The sequence below is a fragment of the Balaenoptera acutorostrata genome, chromosome 10 (assembly GCF_949987535.1).
Source record: "Balaenoptera acutorostrata chromosome 10, mBalAcu1.1, whole genome shotgun sequence".
NCBI classification, from domain to species: Eukaryota; Metazoa; Chordata; class Mammalia; order Artiodactyla; family Balaenopteridae; genus Balaenoptera; species Balaenoptera acutorostrata.
In genome coordinates this window covers 85,586,090-85,598,600 of record NC_080073.1, presented here as the reverse complement: position 1 = coordinate 85,598,600, position 12,511 = coordinate 85,586,090, and the positions used below count along the sequence as shown (strand labels likewise).

The following is a 12,511-nucleotide window of genomic DNA, read 5'->3' as shown; positions in this document are numbered from 1 at the left end:
ATTAGAAAGCTGGTGTGGGTATACAGTATGAGACAGAGTAGACATCAAAGTAAAAATTCGTACCAAAGATAAAGAGGAACATTTCATAATGATAAAATCAGCAAGAAGATATATTAATTCTTATATGAAGCAAAACTGAGGAAACTAAAACAAGAACTACAATAAGCACAATCATGGTTGGTGATTTTAAAGACCACTTTGAGCAGCTGATGAGAAACTGACAGAAAAGGGGAAGTAAGTAGGGATAGAGAAGATGAACCATAGCTAGTAACCAATCAACTTGACCTAATAGACATTTAGACTACACCCAACTACTGCAGAATTCACATTATTTTCATATTAAAATATGAAAAGTGCATATTAAAAAGTGCATATTAAAAATTAAAAAGTGCATATTAAAAGTGCATATTAAAAATTCACCAAAACAAACAAGTGCCATCAAACAAGTCTCAATAAATTTTAAAGGACTAAAACTCTTTTAAAAATGTTTTCTGACAATAACAGAATTAAACTAGAAGTCAATAACAAAAAGATAATTAGAAAATTCTAATACTGGGAAGCAAGCATTACACTTCTAAACGAAGTATAAGTACAATGGAAACTAGAAACTACTTTGAACTGAAAGAATGGAAATACAGCATGCAACTAAGCAGTGCTTAGAGGGAGATATATGGGTTTAAATGCATATATTAGAAAAAGAAGAAAGGTTTAAGATTGGGAAATTTTAAGGAGGAAATGATGTTTTGTATTTTAAGCCAGAGATTTTGGTCTGCTGTGTTGAGAATGGCTTTAGATGGCCAGTGTTGGAGACAGGGAGAACAGGAAGAGGCTGTTGTAGATTGTGGTAAAGAAGAGATATTGAAATCCAAATAGGAACCAACAGATGAACAGAAGGGAAGAACATCTCACATATGCTGAAAGTAAAATCAGGAAGACTTTGAGATAATTTGATTGGTCGGGTAAGGCAGTGGGAGGAGTCAAGTTTAACCACAGATTTCCAGTGGGATTGATGATCAGTTGAGCTCATGGTGTACTGTGCTAGTGGTACTCACGTGAAATGCAGGTGGCAATGGAAATATGAGTTTGATATTAGGGAGAGACCTGTTTCAGACATGGATAGTTTGAAAGATCAGCTCCAGGCAGGCAGCCAAGGAAGGGTCAGCTCCAGAGACTCCACAACGGAGACAACATGTAAATGTCAGCCTTGGAGAGTGCCAAGTGCTTTCAATTTTTCCATGTGTGATCGTGGTTTAGGTGCAAGGCTCAGAGAACTTTAAACTTAACAATGTGTGGATGTTCAAGACTCCTAAGTTTGGTGTGCTGCCTATGTGGAATTGTACACACAGAAAAGAAAGTATGATAACAGGAAACAAGGACAGTTGAATCCAGAAGATCTCAGTTGAGTCTGCAGAGTAACAATGTTTGGAAGTAGTTTTCCATAGTGTAGTCGTTATCATATTCACTTCACACACCTAAGTGTGTGGGCACCAAGTGGAAACACTTCTTAATCATTTCTCTCCCCCCAACATTTTCCATCATCACCGTGCCTTACCTTCCACCTTTTTAAGGGACTTTCCATTCGAATCAGTTCACCAAACTTTATCCAGTGCCCAACATGAGAAATGAATACCTGGCCATGAAGAAGAAAGAACCACACAGCTGGCCTAAGACAACGTCAGGCCTACATTGAAAGCATAAAAGTGGAGCTGTCCATTTGAGGATCCCAAGCCAGGACATATTTAATGGGGGAGGAAGTTTGAATGAAGAATTTAGGTCAAGAATGAAATAACATTTCAGTTAGAGAGAAGTCCCTTTAACAAAGACACGATTGTGAATGTCCATGATTTGTTTAAAGCTGTTTTATAGAATAACAATAGTTTTATCATTTAGTACTATTAAGTAGTCAACATTTCTGGAGGTACAGAATATTACTGATTAGTTTCAATTCCATTTTAAGGGGTTCTTTAAAATGTCAGTCCTCTGACACATTTGCATACCTGATGCTCAACAAAGGTGTAATTAATCTGTTGGCCCATGACAGTGAGAAGCAAGGAGGTACTTAGGGTGCAATCATTGCTTGTAGAATTCTGTGCACATTTCTAAGTATGGGGGAGTGGGCATTTGTAGAGTCTGACAAATTATTTTAAGATATATCTTAGAATGCCAAAATAAACTACAGATAAAACAGAAACACATTTGTTTTTAGGATTTGATGTGTTTTTCAGAACTTTTATGTAAAAATCTGTCTAGAAAAGAGTCTAAGACTTCAGACCTCAAAATGCTTTTTTCATCTGTCTCCAAACTCTTGTTAGATGCTTTATATGTTTAGTCACTAACCATTTTTCTCTTAAGATGACATCACATTCTTCTCTTTTCAAAAATTTCAGTGATGTCCTAGAGTCCAGAATCACTTAAAAAGTAGAAACAGCTATTACAGTACTCAATTTAAAGTTTAAATTAGGTTTTTTTTTAGCCCTTTCTTTAATTTTTTCCCCTTACCTTCCTTTAGAATAGAGTTAAGAGCAAAAATGCAAGGGAAAATTGTAGGTTTACTAGGAGAAATGGTGAGTAGCAAGAATTATTCAATGGTAGAGGATTTAAACTCACCCCCTTTGACCATGGGTCTCTGTCTTCAGTGCACTATCCATTGTCCCTCAAAGGTACTTGATAAATACTTCTACTTATTACCTTGAAATTAGAAAAGCCATTAGCCATTTAATGGTCCATTGTAAAAAAAAAAAAAATTGAGTGCCAACTCTATTCCAAGTGTGTTTGAGTCTGCAAAAATAATTAAACCTCTCAGTAATCAGGCAAATCCAAAGGATATCTGAAAGGGCATGTATTTAAAGCTGTTGAATATCCATCACTTGATTCAAACACTTGGATAAAGGGGCAAACCTCTGCTAGGCTAGGCTGCCTATCCACTGCTAATATCATGATTCGGACAAATATTCAGAATCCTTAAATTACTCTTGGTATGTGTATTGGGAATGCTTCTCCGGGTATTATTTGACCTTCTACCTCTGTCCTCTTCTACAAGTACCCCATTTTGCCCAAGCAAAGCTTAAGTCCTGAGTATTGGAAGATTCATCCGGTGTCAATTCAAGTTGGTTTCTACTCACCTAGAGAAAAATATTTTCTATCACGTTAAATCGCAAAAACCCAGAGCTCAGCAGGGTAAGAGTAGGCCCCACTGGGACTTGAACCCAGGATCTCCTGTTTACTAGACAGGCGCTTTAACCAGCTAAGCCACAGAGCCTCACTCACTGTAGTATCTGGTTACATATCATTTGAAAACAATTTTACACATCTCTGCTCTAATGAGTCTAGTAACTGGTTTACCAGGTGATTAAAAAAAAGACACCTTGTCTCAGTCAAAACTAAGGAAAAAATGTTCTTTTAGAAGAATAAATACAGGGACTAGATTAAGATGACTATCTCCTCTTGGGAAATTGTTCCAGCGTGGACACCACTAGATTCACTAGACTGTAGACTCTGGCAACAGGGGTCAAAGACTTTTGTCCCAAGAGAAAAAATGAAATGGCTTTCTATTAACCAGCATTTTGTTTAAACCACGCCTGCTGTCTTCTCTGTTAGTGTGTTGAGGCGTTACTGGTCAAAGATTAGCACATGTCTGACACATGGTTGCTGAAAGAACTGTGTGTGTTGCACCTGTCAAATCATCCTCGGGATGGCAGCACTTATTTCTCCACTTCAGGAATGTTGACTTCTGATGGCTTACTACTGGGTTGGTCTCTGTGCACTGTCCTCAAGGGAAAAGAGGCACCTTGCTCAAAGTTATACCTGCCCCTGGGTGCAGCTCAAATCCAGCCTCAGTTCAGAACATTACTGAAGGGCCATTTCAGGTTCAGATATCCCAGTGAGATCAGCTGAGGCCTCTGTTACAACAGCAAGTTCAACTTCTGCCTCTTCCTAATCCTGCTTCCCTCACCCTCTCATTGCTGTTGATTCTAAGAGTGTTCCCAATAAAACTCCTGCACACAAATCTCCATCTCAATGTCTATTTTCCAGGGAACTGACCTATGACCAAAAGCAAGTGACTGTAGCCTACTATCAAAGTAAGTCTGAATGTGGCCCAGATTTTCAAAAATCACTTAACCATACCAAGTACCCTAGTAAAACAAGAATGGTAGATATTACTAATAATATTCTGCTCTACAAACTTTCAAAATTTTCACCACAGAACAAAACAAATGAAGACACCTGCAAGTTGATTTGGAAGATGTACAAATTTACTGAAAGGTGCTAAAGAACCAGAAGAATCATTTACATTTATGATATTAAAAGCAAAGGATTGAAATGGAAAGTTAGAAAATAAATGGCAAATTTAGCTAGTCAAAGGATATGATTCTCATTTCTAGGGGGAAAAAAACCTGTGAATACCAAATACTAAACACTTTATATACTAGCAGTGCATATCCAAAAGGAAACTATGTAATATTTATAGATATATATGCACACATGTACTTATAAATGGCGGGAGAGAGCATGAAGAAGGCTTTTTACAATGTACACAGGTCAATTAACTTCTGAAAAATACTACTACCCCTAACTTAACAGAAACAGTCGTGGTGGGAAGGAGGGAAGAAGTAGAACCCAGCAAAGAGAGCAGAGGGTGACTCAGGAATTAGCTGCTCTACTGGCCCCTCCCTGGGTTGACACCTGCCCTCAGGTGGATCAGGGTGCACTTTGTCCTGGAAAGGGTGCATTTCTCAATTATGCCTCTCGAAGGAGGTTTCCAGCCTCTTTCCACTGAGTTGCCCAACTGGGGCCTCGGCTCCTCCTTCCCTTTCAGATCCCAACGTTAGTCTCAGGTCCAGATAACTGACCTGACCCCTGACACGTCCTGGCTTCGACATCCCTTGTCTTTGGTTCTACCCAAGGACGTGGCCGGTCAGATGCTCTTGAGAAGCCATCCGCAAGGTTCTTTCCCTCCCGCGGACCCCAGCCGCTCAAGTGTTCGATGACCAGCACTGCAGCACCAAGGCCGTGACTCTCTCCTTCGGGAGAGGGAGGCCCGAAAGCGCAGCTGAAGACTCAGGGTCGCGGTGACCGCGGAAGGACCCCGGGGCCAGGTGGCTACAGGGTGCAGGTTCCCGGGTCCCGAGGCTTCCAAGAGAAGCTGACCTGCCTGAAATGGTCTCCAGGAGCAGAGAGGAATCTGGATCCCGCGCGCATGAGCCGAGTCCTTCGAGGTCTGTGGCGGCTCAATGGTCAGTTCCGTGATCCACCCGTCGCGGTCTCAGGAAGCCCTGCCTGGGGACGTTGGCCTGAGTCTTCTCGGGCCAGAATCCGATGTTTGAGAAAGATTAAGTTTTCCCGGAAGAAGGACACTTCTTTGAGACAGAATAAGAAGCTTTTTCCTCCCTCCTCATCCATTTCCCCGGCCAAAGAAGCAACTCTCTTCCCAGTGTAAACTGCAAGACAATGCTGTTTAAGTATCGCTGGTAATGTGAAGAAAACGGGTCTTGCTCCGGCCGGTTAGCTCAGTTGGTTAGAGCGTGGTGCTAATAACGCCAAGATCGCGGGTTCGATCCCCGTATAGGCCACACCTCTTTGACCTTTTCTATCTCCCAAAAGAGATACTGCACAGAGGAAGAGTGTCTGAACGTAGTAGGACTATCACATTTCCTTCTAACTTCCTTGCTAAGGGGTTCTAGAACGTTGCTTGGGCGGAGTAAACAGAACCCCCCCCAACCCCGCCCAAAACCTGGTACCTTTTCTAGGCTCCAGGCACTTCTCCAACTCACAAAGCACAACAGTAGTAGAAACCTGCAGGTAAAAGGTACAACAGAGGGCCATTCTTTATTTCATTTTGTTTTGTTTTCCTGTAAGGACACTATTTCTTGGAGAAAAAACTGGGTTATTTGATTGCTTCCTCCGAAAACAAATTGTAAAACCACCCATTCTTCATACTGCTCCCTCTGGGTCATTCTGTACTCCCCAGTTCCTTCTAAGAGAAAACAAGATTTAAAAATAGAAAAATTGTCCAAAACTTAAGTAGAAAAAATGACAAAAGATCTTTGTTTTATACACTCTGCACATTTATACCAACATGAAAGGTATACATAACTTTAAACATTTTTAATTTTGTTTTTCTTGCATAAATAAGACATTCACATGTTTTAAAAAGCAGAAACTAAAAATAGATACATTGGAAAGTTTCCCTTCCATTCTTACCCTCCACCAGCCCACTTCTCACCATCACCTCCCATAGGTAAAGTCTGTCCTTAATTTTTCATTTATCCTTATTGGTTTTCTTTATGCATATACAAGTAAACATGTATATTGATTGTTATTTTTTCTTGTTTTTCCACACGAAAGATAGCATCATTATTTATTCACTGTTTTGCATTTGCATTTTTCTCTTAGTATATATTGGATGTCCCAAATTGCACTTTCAACTTTGTACACTGTCAAATCAGAGTTTATTTTAAAATGAGTTGGTCCTGCCAGCCAGAAGTTGACTGACTCTGCAAACTTCTTAACCATTGTACAAAGTGTAGGCTTTTCCAACCCAAAGAAGGAGGTGGTGGAGATGATATCCTTAATTTTCTCTTATAATGTGAAAAAAAGCACTTTCTTAAGCCATATAATGTTCAAAGAGGTTTGAATATGGGCTCCCAAGCTGCTCAATAATCAAAGAAAATTAGATATAATTTCAACAAATATTTATTGATCTCTCTCTCACTTTTCAGTATGGCAATTTATTGTCCTTCATGAAAAGATATGAAGGAAATATAGCTAATTGACAAATTAGAGTACAAAAAAAGTGTGTGCATGAATATGATCTTTTTTAAAAAAATACACTGCAACTAACTCTCAAATGGTTCAGGGGGAAAAAATGAGTACATATGAAGAGAGAACAAAAAACCAAACAAATGTAGAAAATGTGTTAACAATTGCTGAAAATGGATATAGAGTATATAGGAGTTCTTTGTATTATTTTTGCACTTCTTCTGTAAGTCTGACATTATATATATATATTTAGAACCTTAAAAGTGTAAACTCAAGGAGAATGTGTACACACATATATTAAAGGACATTCAACAAATGTGCTGAATAGTAATTCCCTCCAGATGGTGGAATTTATGGACCATATTTATTTTCTTCTTTTTGTTTAGCCACACCTTCTAAATTTTCTACAACGAACCTTTATATATAATTGTATAATATAAAAAGAAAAAAAACTTCAGAGAAAAACAAAGAGGGAGAAAAAAATCAGTCAATCTCTAGGGTGTTTGCTCTCAATATACATCCTTTCCTTATTGGGGAACCAAGAAGAGGGAGTGAATTACTAAATAATAGAGTAAAATTCCTAGAAAGAATTACCCTGCCATAATAATGCAGTGCACATGGCTGATGCTCAGAGTTCCTTACCTGGGATAGGACTTTTCAGGTCCATGTTACATATTCAGTATTAGTGGTGAGATTAATATTAATTGAAAATTGAAGCAATTAATACCCTAGGGTATAAATCAAGATGCTATGAATTTGGTTATTTGAATGGGGGGGTCCTCAGAATATAGTAATCCAGCAACAAAATGATGAACATGATTTTAAGAAGCAGTTTAGTGACTTAGTTAAAAGGAAGTTCTCTAGAGCTAAATGATCAGAATGCTGACTCTAAATTCTGTCCTCGGTTATTTGTAAAATGAGCATGATTATAATACCCACCTCATAAGTTAGTTGTTATGTTTAAATATGTTAATTCATTTAAAACACGGAAATAGTGCCTGGTCTAAATAGTAAATATTGAAAAACCAGAACTGCAGTATAGCATAGCAATTCTGGGATCAACCTTAAAAAGCAGGTCTATTTTATTCTTAGAACACTACATTCATTCCCAAATTCAATGTATATTCTTTTCTACCTGTCCTAAGAATCAGCTGACTTTTCTCACCTCAGATCTAGTTCCTCTTTTGTTCATGCAAAGTTTTGTTCATTACTATTTCCTGGGTTCATTTTAGAGCTTTTTCACGATGAGTTTTTTCCTAGCTTAGCCTCATTATCAAGGTCATATGCCTTTTGTTTATCACAAGCATTACATTTCCATTATTTCCTTGTGGAAGGAAGCTTTTAATTTTTGCTCAGGGATGGATGGATGGATTGCTTTAAATTAGCTGTTCTTTAAAAATACTGCTCTATTCCTTCCAACCACTCATTCTTCTCATTCCCAAAGAGTCTGCAGGTTGGAAGACTCTTTTCCCATCTATCATCCTTTACTGTGGTCTCCAAGATTCAAATACATCTAAGTCTTTACAATCGAATGTTTCAATTTGCCATTTTCATTACAAGTGGTTTTTGTACTTGTTACAAAAGAATTTGCATTGGTTCCAAGAAAGGATTTCCTGAAAGACATTGTTCATTCTTGACCAAGACAGAGCTTTCTTCTTTACTTTCTCTTTTAACGAAAGTGGGCCCGGTGGAAATACGACTGATGAAATTCCTGTTAGTGGTAAAGAAATTTCACGAAGTCAACGCTATTAAAAATATTAACGAAGACGCTCTGAGTTTGTACGTTGACCTGTTAGCTCAGTTGGTTAGAGTGTGGTGTTAATGATGTGAAGGTCGTGAGTTCGATCCCCGTATAGGCCAGTTTTGATGCCCCCGCGGCAACCTGGGACAAAGTTTTCTTTGCTCATGATTCAAAAGGAAATCATAACTTCTTACAATCATGAAAGTTTGATTATGACAATTTAGCTCCCTTCCCTACCTCTGAACTGATAATAGCCAGCAGGGGAACACCTTTGCTTATTGGTTTAAACCTAAATTTATAAATCAATCGCCTATAAAGGCACAGGACATAACATATTTATCATAGACTAATCATGAATTGCCCCTGGAACTTAAAATGGGGGTAGAATCTCCTGAGTTATCCAGTTTATGTGCATGAGTAGTGCATATCTGAACAAAATCAGAATTATATTAAGAAGGAAAAAGGGTGAAATGGATACCAGGTAGCAACTGTGACCAGTAGTATAGACTGGCTTCCTCTACACTTCTGCCACCCCATTGTAGTGTGCCTCCGATACACTGGGCCTGCAGCAGTAAAAGCTACATTTCTCAGACCTCCTTGTCACCAGGATTCCCTGTGTCACGTAGCTTTGGCTGAGCAGACATACTCGTGCGAGACTTTGGAGAAATGAATATTGTGAGATAAAGCCTGGATAGCTCTTCTGGCATATGTCGGTCTAAATAAAGAGGTAAACTGAGGCAAGTTCAAAGGACCAGAAATTGAGTTTATTTGGGAATAGCAGAGGAATTGCAATTCAAGAAACGCATCATGTAGCAAGCCACGGGTGGGTCTGTTGAGGGTTTGGGGTGGCTGTATTTACGGGCAAGGAGTGTAAAGGGTGGGGGGGAAGTCCAGCCAGATTAGCGGCTATCCATGGATCAGGCGATAAGTCTCTGTCTTCTGTAAATCAGGCATTTAGGGGAAATCAGCCCCTCAGTTCTTACCTTCCATTCTTCTGAGGGTGCATGTGTGAGATTCTCTATTTCATATCCTCTGGTTCAATTTTAAATTGAAATCCTTTCACACGTGCGTGGTTGTTGGGATATTTTAGTTTACCTGCAGCTACTGTCTAGGATTTTGTGGAACCAGAAGTGGCAGCAGTAAGATTTCTACCGAAGCATTTTCATGGCTGCGTGCTTCTGACAGTGTAGTATCCACACTTGATTCTGGTCTCCAAGAAACTCTGTAAACTCAAAAGAAATCCCTTTTAATTTTACCTAATTAGAGTGGATTCTATTTTCTGAAACTAAGAACACTGATTAGCTATCAACATTGACGGCTGCAGTTGTGGTAAAGATAAATGGTGGGAAATAAAGGCCAAAAAAATCCAGTTAAAAAAGCTGTGGTCGATATTTGAGGTAAAGTAAAACTTCAAGGAGTTTAGGCAATTGATGGAGTATAAGAGAAGGCCTTGACATTGGGAACACTGTAAATGACTTCTGACTTTTTAGCTGGCTTTTGCACAGTGAGGCTTGCCCATCATAGATCAGCCTACAGATCCTACTCCTTCATGAACCTTGATCGTTTTACTCATCCATCTGATTGACAGACACCAGATTTCTCTCTTTTCTTTCCTGTGCTATCCCACAGCCATGATAATCTTTTCTCTTTACCCATTCCACTGATTATGATCCTTGTTTCTCTTTTTATATCTCTGTCCTTGTCCACATTCCTTGATTTTCTTTTTGCCCCACTACTCCATCCTAGTACCATTACCCACCATTACCACTATCTGAGAGACCTTCACATTCCTACCTCTTTCCTACCGTCCTACTCTTTCATTCACATAAACTTCATACCCAGATATCAGCTTTCCCAGACCAGGCCTGTTGGAAGTTTGTCGCCAAACCTTTGATGATAACATAATGCTTCAGATGATCTATGTCTATGGAATTGATAACATATAGACCTTAGATAATTTTATCTAAGAGATATCTAAGAGATATCTTTTAGCTAAGAGAGTTCTCCCTCCAGCCCCTCCTTGTTACTCACCTGTGACCTCAACAGGTTTCCAATCTGCGCACAAAATAGGCAAAGTGTTTGCTTTTATGGAGCTTTCATTCTAGTGGGAGAGACAAACAAGTAAACAAATGAAGGATCAAGATAATTCTGAATAGTGGTAGGTGTATTATACTTATGAGAAAATAAGACAGGGTGGTATGATGGAGAAGACTGGGTGGAAAGCTATTTTAGATGGGGTGGCCAGGGAAGGGCACTCTGCAGAGGTCACTTTCAAGCTGATAAGGGAATGTGGAAAAAGTCAGCCATGAATGATTTGAGGCAAAGCACTGGAAGCTAAGGCACAGCAACTCCAAAGGCCCTAAAACCGAATGACATTGCAATGCTGTAGGGACAGATGGCCAGTGTGACTGAAGAAAGCTGGTAAGGGAAAGGATCTAGTACTCTGGCTTTCCCTGCTCATATAAGTCTTGGAACAATCTCTAGTTTCAGGTGGTCCAGCTGCAAAGTCTGCTTTTGTGAGATAGGTTTGCTGATCTGTGGGCTTTGCCATTAGGAAATAGACTAAGCTGGTGAAAGGTGGAAGAGTACGTCGGCCCCAAATATGCCATTTTGGCATAAGGATTATTTTGAGCTAAAGGCAGTTGAAAACTAGCAGCTATAAGAAGAACACTCCAATTTTCCTTCTTTTTCTTTAAAGTAGGAGATAAAATTTCCATGTGAAAGATGTCTTCCTTATACTTGGAGAAAAGTAACATTCCTATTATTAAGGATGGAAAGTCGAGGCTGAGGGAAATCTTTACAAATTAACCCTTATCTCCCTAGTCAGTTCACCCAATTAACTATCCTAGCCCAAGCCCCTTTGCCTTGTCATGGTTTCATAATGTTACTACTCTTTTTCTGATTCAGTATATATGCATCAACTCTTAACTGCTTCTTTGGGTCTTCATTTCCTTATGAGGGCTCCCATATCACAAAAAACTTAAATACATTTGTATATTTTTCTCCTCTTAATCTGTCTTTTGTTACAGGGGACCTAGCTGAGAATTTCGAAGGGTAGAGGGAAAGATTATTTTCCCTCCCCTACACCGGAGTGAGTGACTTGAGTTTTCTGATGTGTGTATTCTTAAAAGTCCCTGGGAAACAAAATCTCAGGTTTCTTCTACAAATACATGAAAAGGAGAAAGAGAGAAACTATAGATTCAAAAAACTTGAGACATATATGTCCAATGAATTGTTTGTAAAACACATAGATATGATATATATATATCTTGTATATATGTATGATTTTTAGAATATATATTATAGAATATACTTACAAAATATATAAAACTGGTGAAATGTGAACAATGATTTCATACTTGATCTTATTTTTATTATTTTTAGATGTGTTAAGGATATTGTGATTATGTTTTTCAAAAGCATCCTTATCTTTTAGAGATACTTTAGTTTCAGTCTTGTGTCAGTCATATAGGAGCTAAGCAGAAGGAAAAATCAGTAATACTGATTTTCTATTTAACATACTGTACTCATTAAGGGTTTTCTGCATTAATTTTCATTTAAAAATATTGCTTTAAAATATTATTTGCCTCTATTGCTAAGCTTTTTGGCAGCCTCTTAAATTTTGTGCCCGAGGCAAGTGTCTAACTCGTTTCATCTTAGTCTAGGCTTTGTTAAATTTATCAATGACATGTGTCTGAGATTTACTTCAAACAATGTGTCTGGAGGAATGAGGGTTGGGTTATATGTTAATAAGATTGCCGTGAGTTGATAATTGTTGAAGGTGTGAGATATGAACATTGAATTCGTTGTACTAGTCTATCTTTGCATATATACTTTTGAAGTTTTCCCAAATAATTTCTCTGTCAAACCTTCCTAGCTCATTTAGAAGGCAGGGCCTAGGACCGAGTTAAAGGCACGTGAAGCCTTAACAGCTAGAAATAACCACAGAGACGCAGAAACCTCCCAGGTTCCTAGAGCGGACCTGGAAATAACGCCAGTGGAGGTAAACCA

The 12,511-nt window shown here is 38.7% G+C and overlaps 2 non-coding genes across 2 annotated transcripts; one reads left to right on the top strand and one right to left on the bottom strand.

Annotated features, from left to right (window-relative positions):
- Positions 1–3,185: 3,185 nt before the first annotated feature.
- On the bottom strand, positions 3,186–3,259 carry TRNAT-AGU (transfer RNA threonine (anticodon AGU)). Its single transcript has one exon. It is a non-coding gene; the product is annotated as a tRNA-Thr (tRNA).
- A 2,237-nt stretch (positions 3,260–5,496) lies between these two features.
- Positions 5,497–5,570, top strand: TRNAI-AAU (transfer RNA isoleucine (anticodon AAU)). Its single transcript has one exon. It is a non-coding gene; the product is annotated as a tRNA-Ile (tRNA).
- Positions 5,571–12,511: the final 6,941 nt, after the last annotated feature.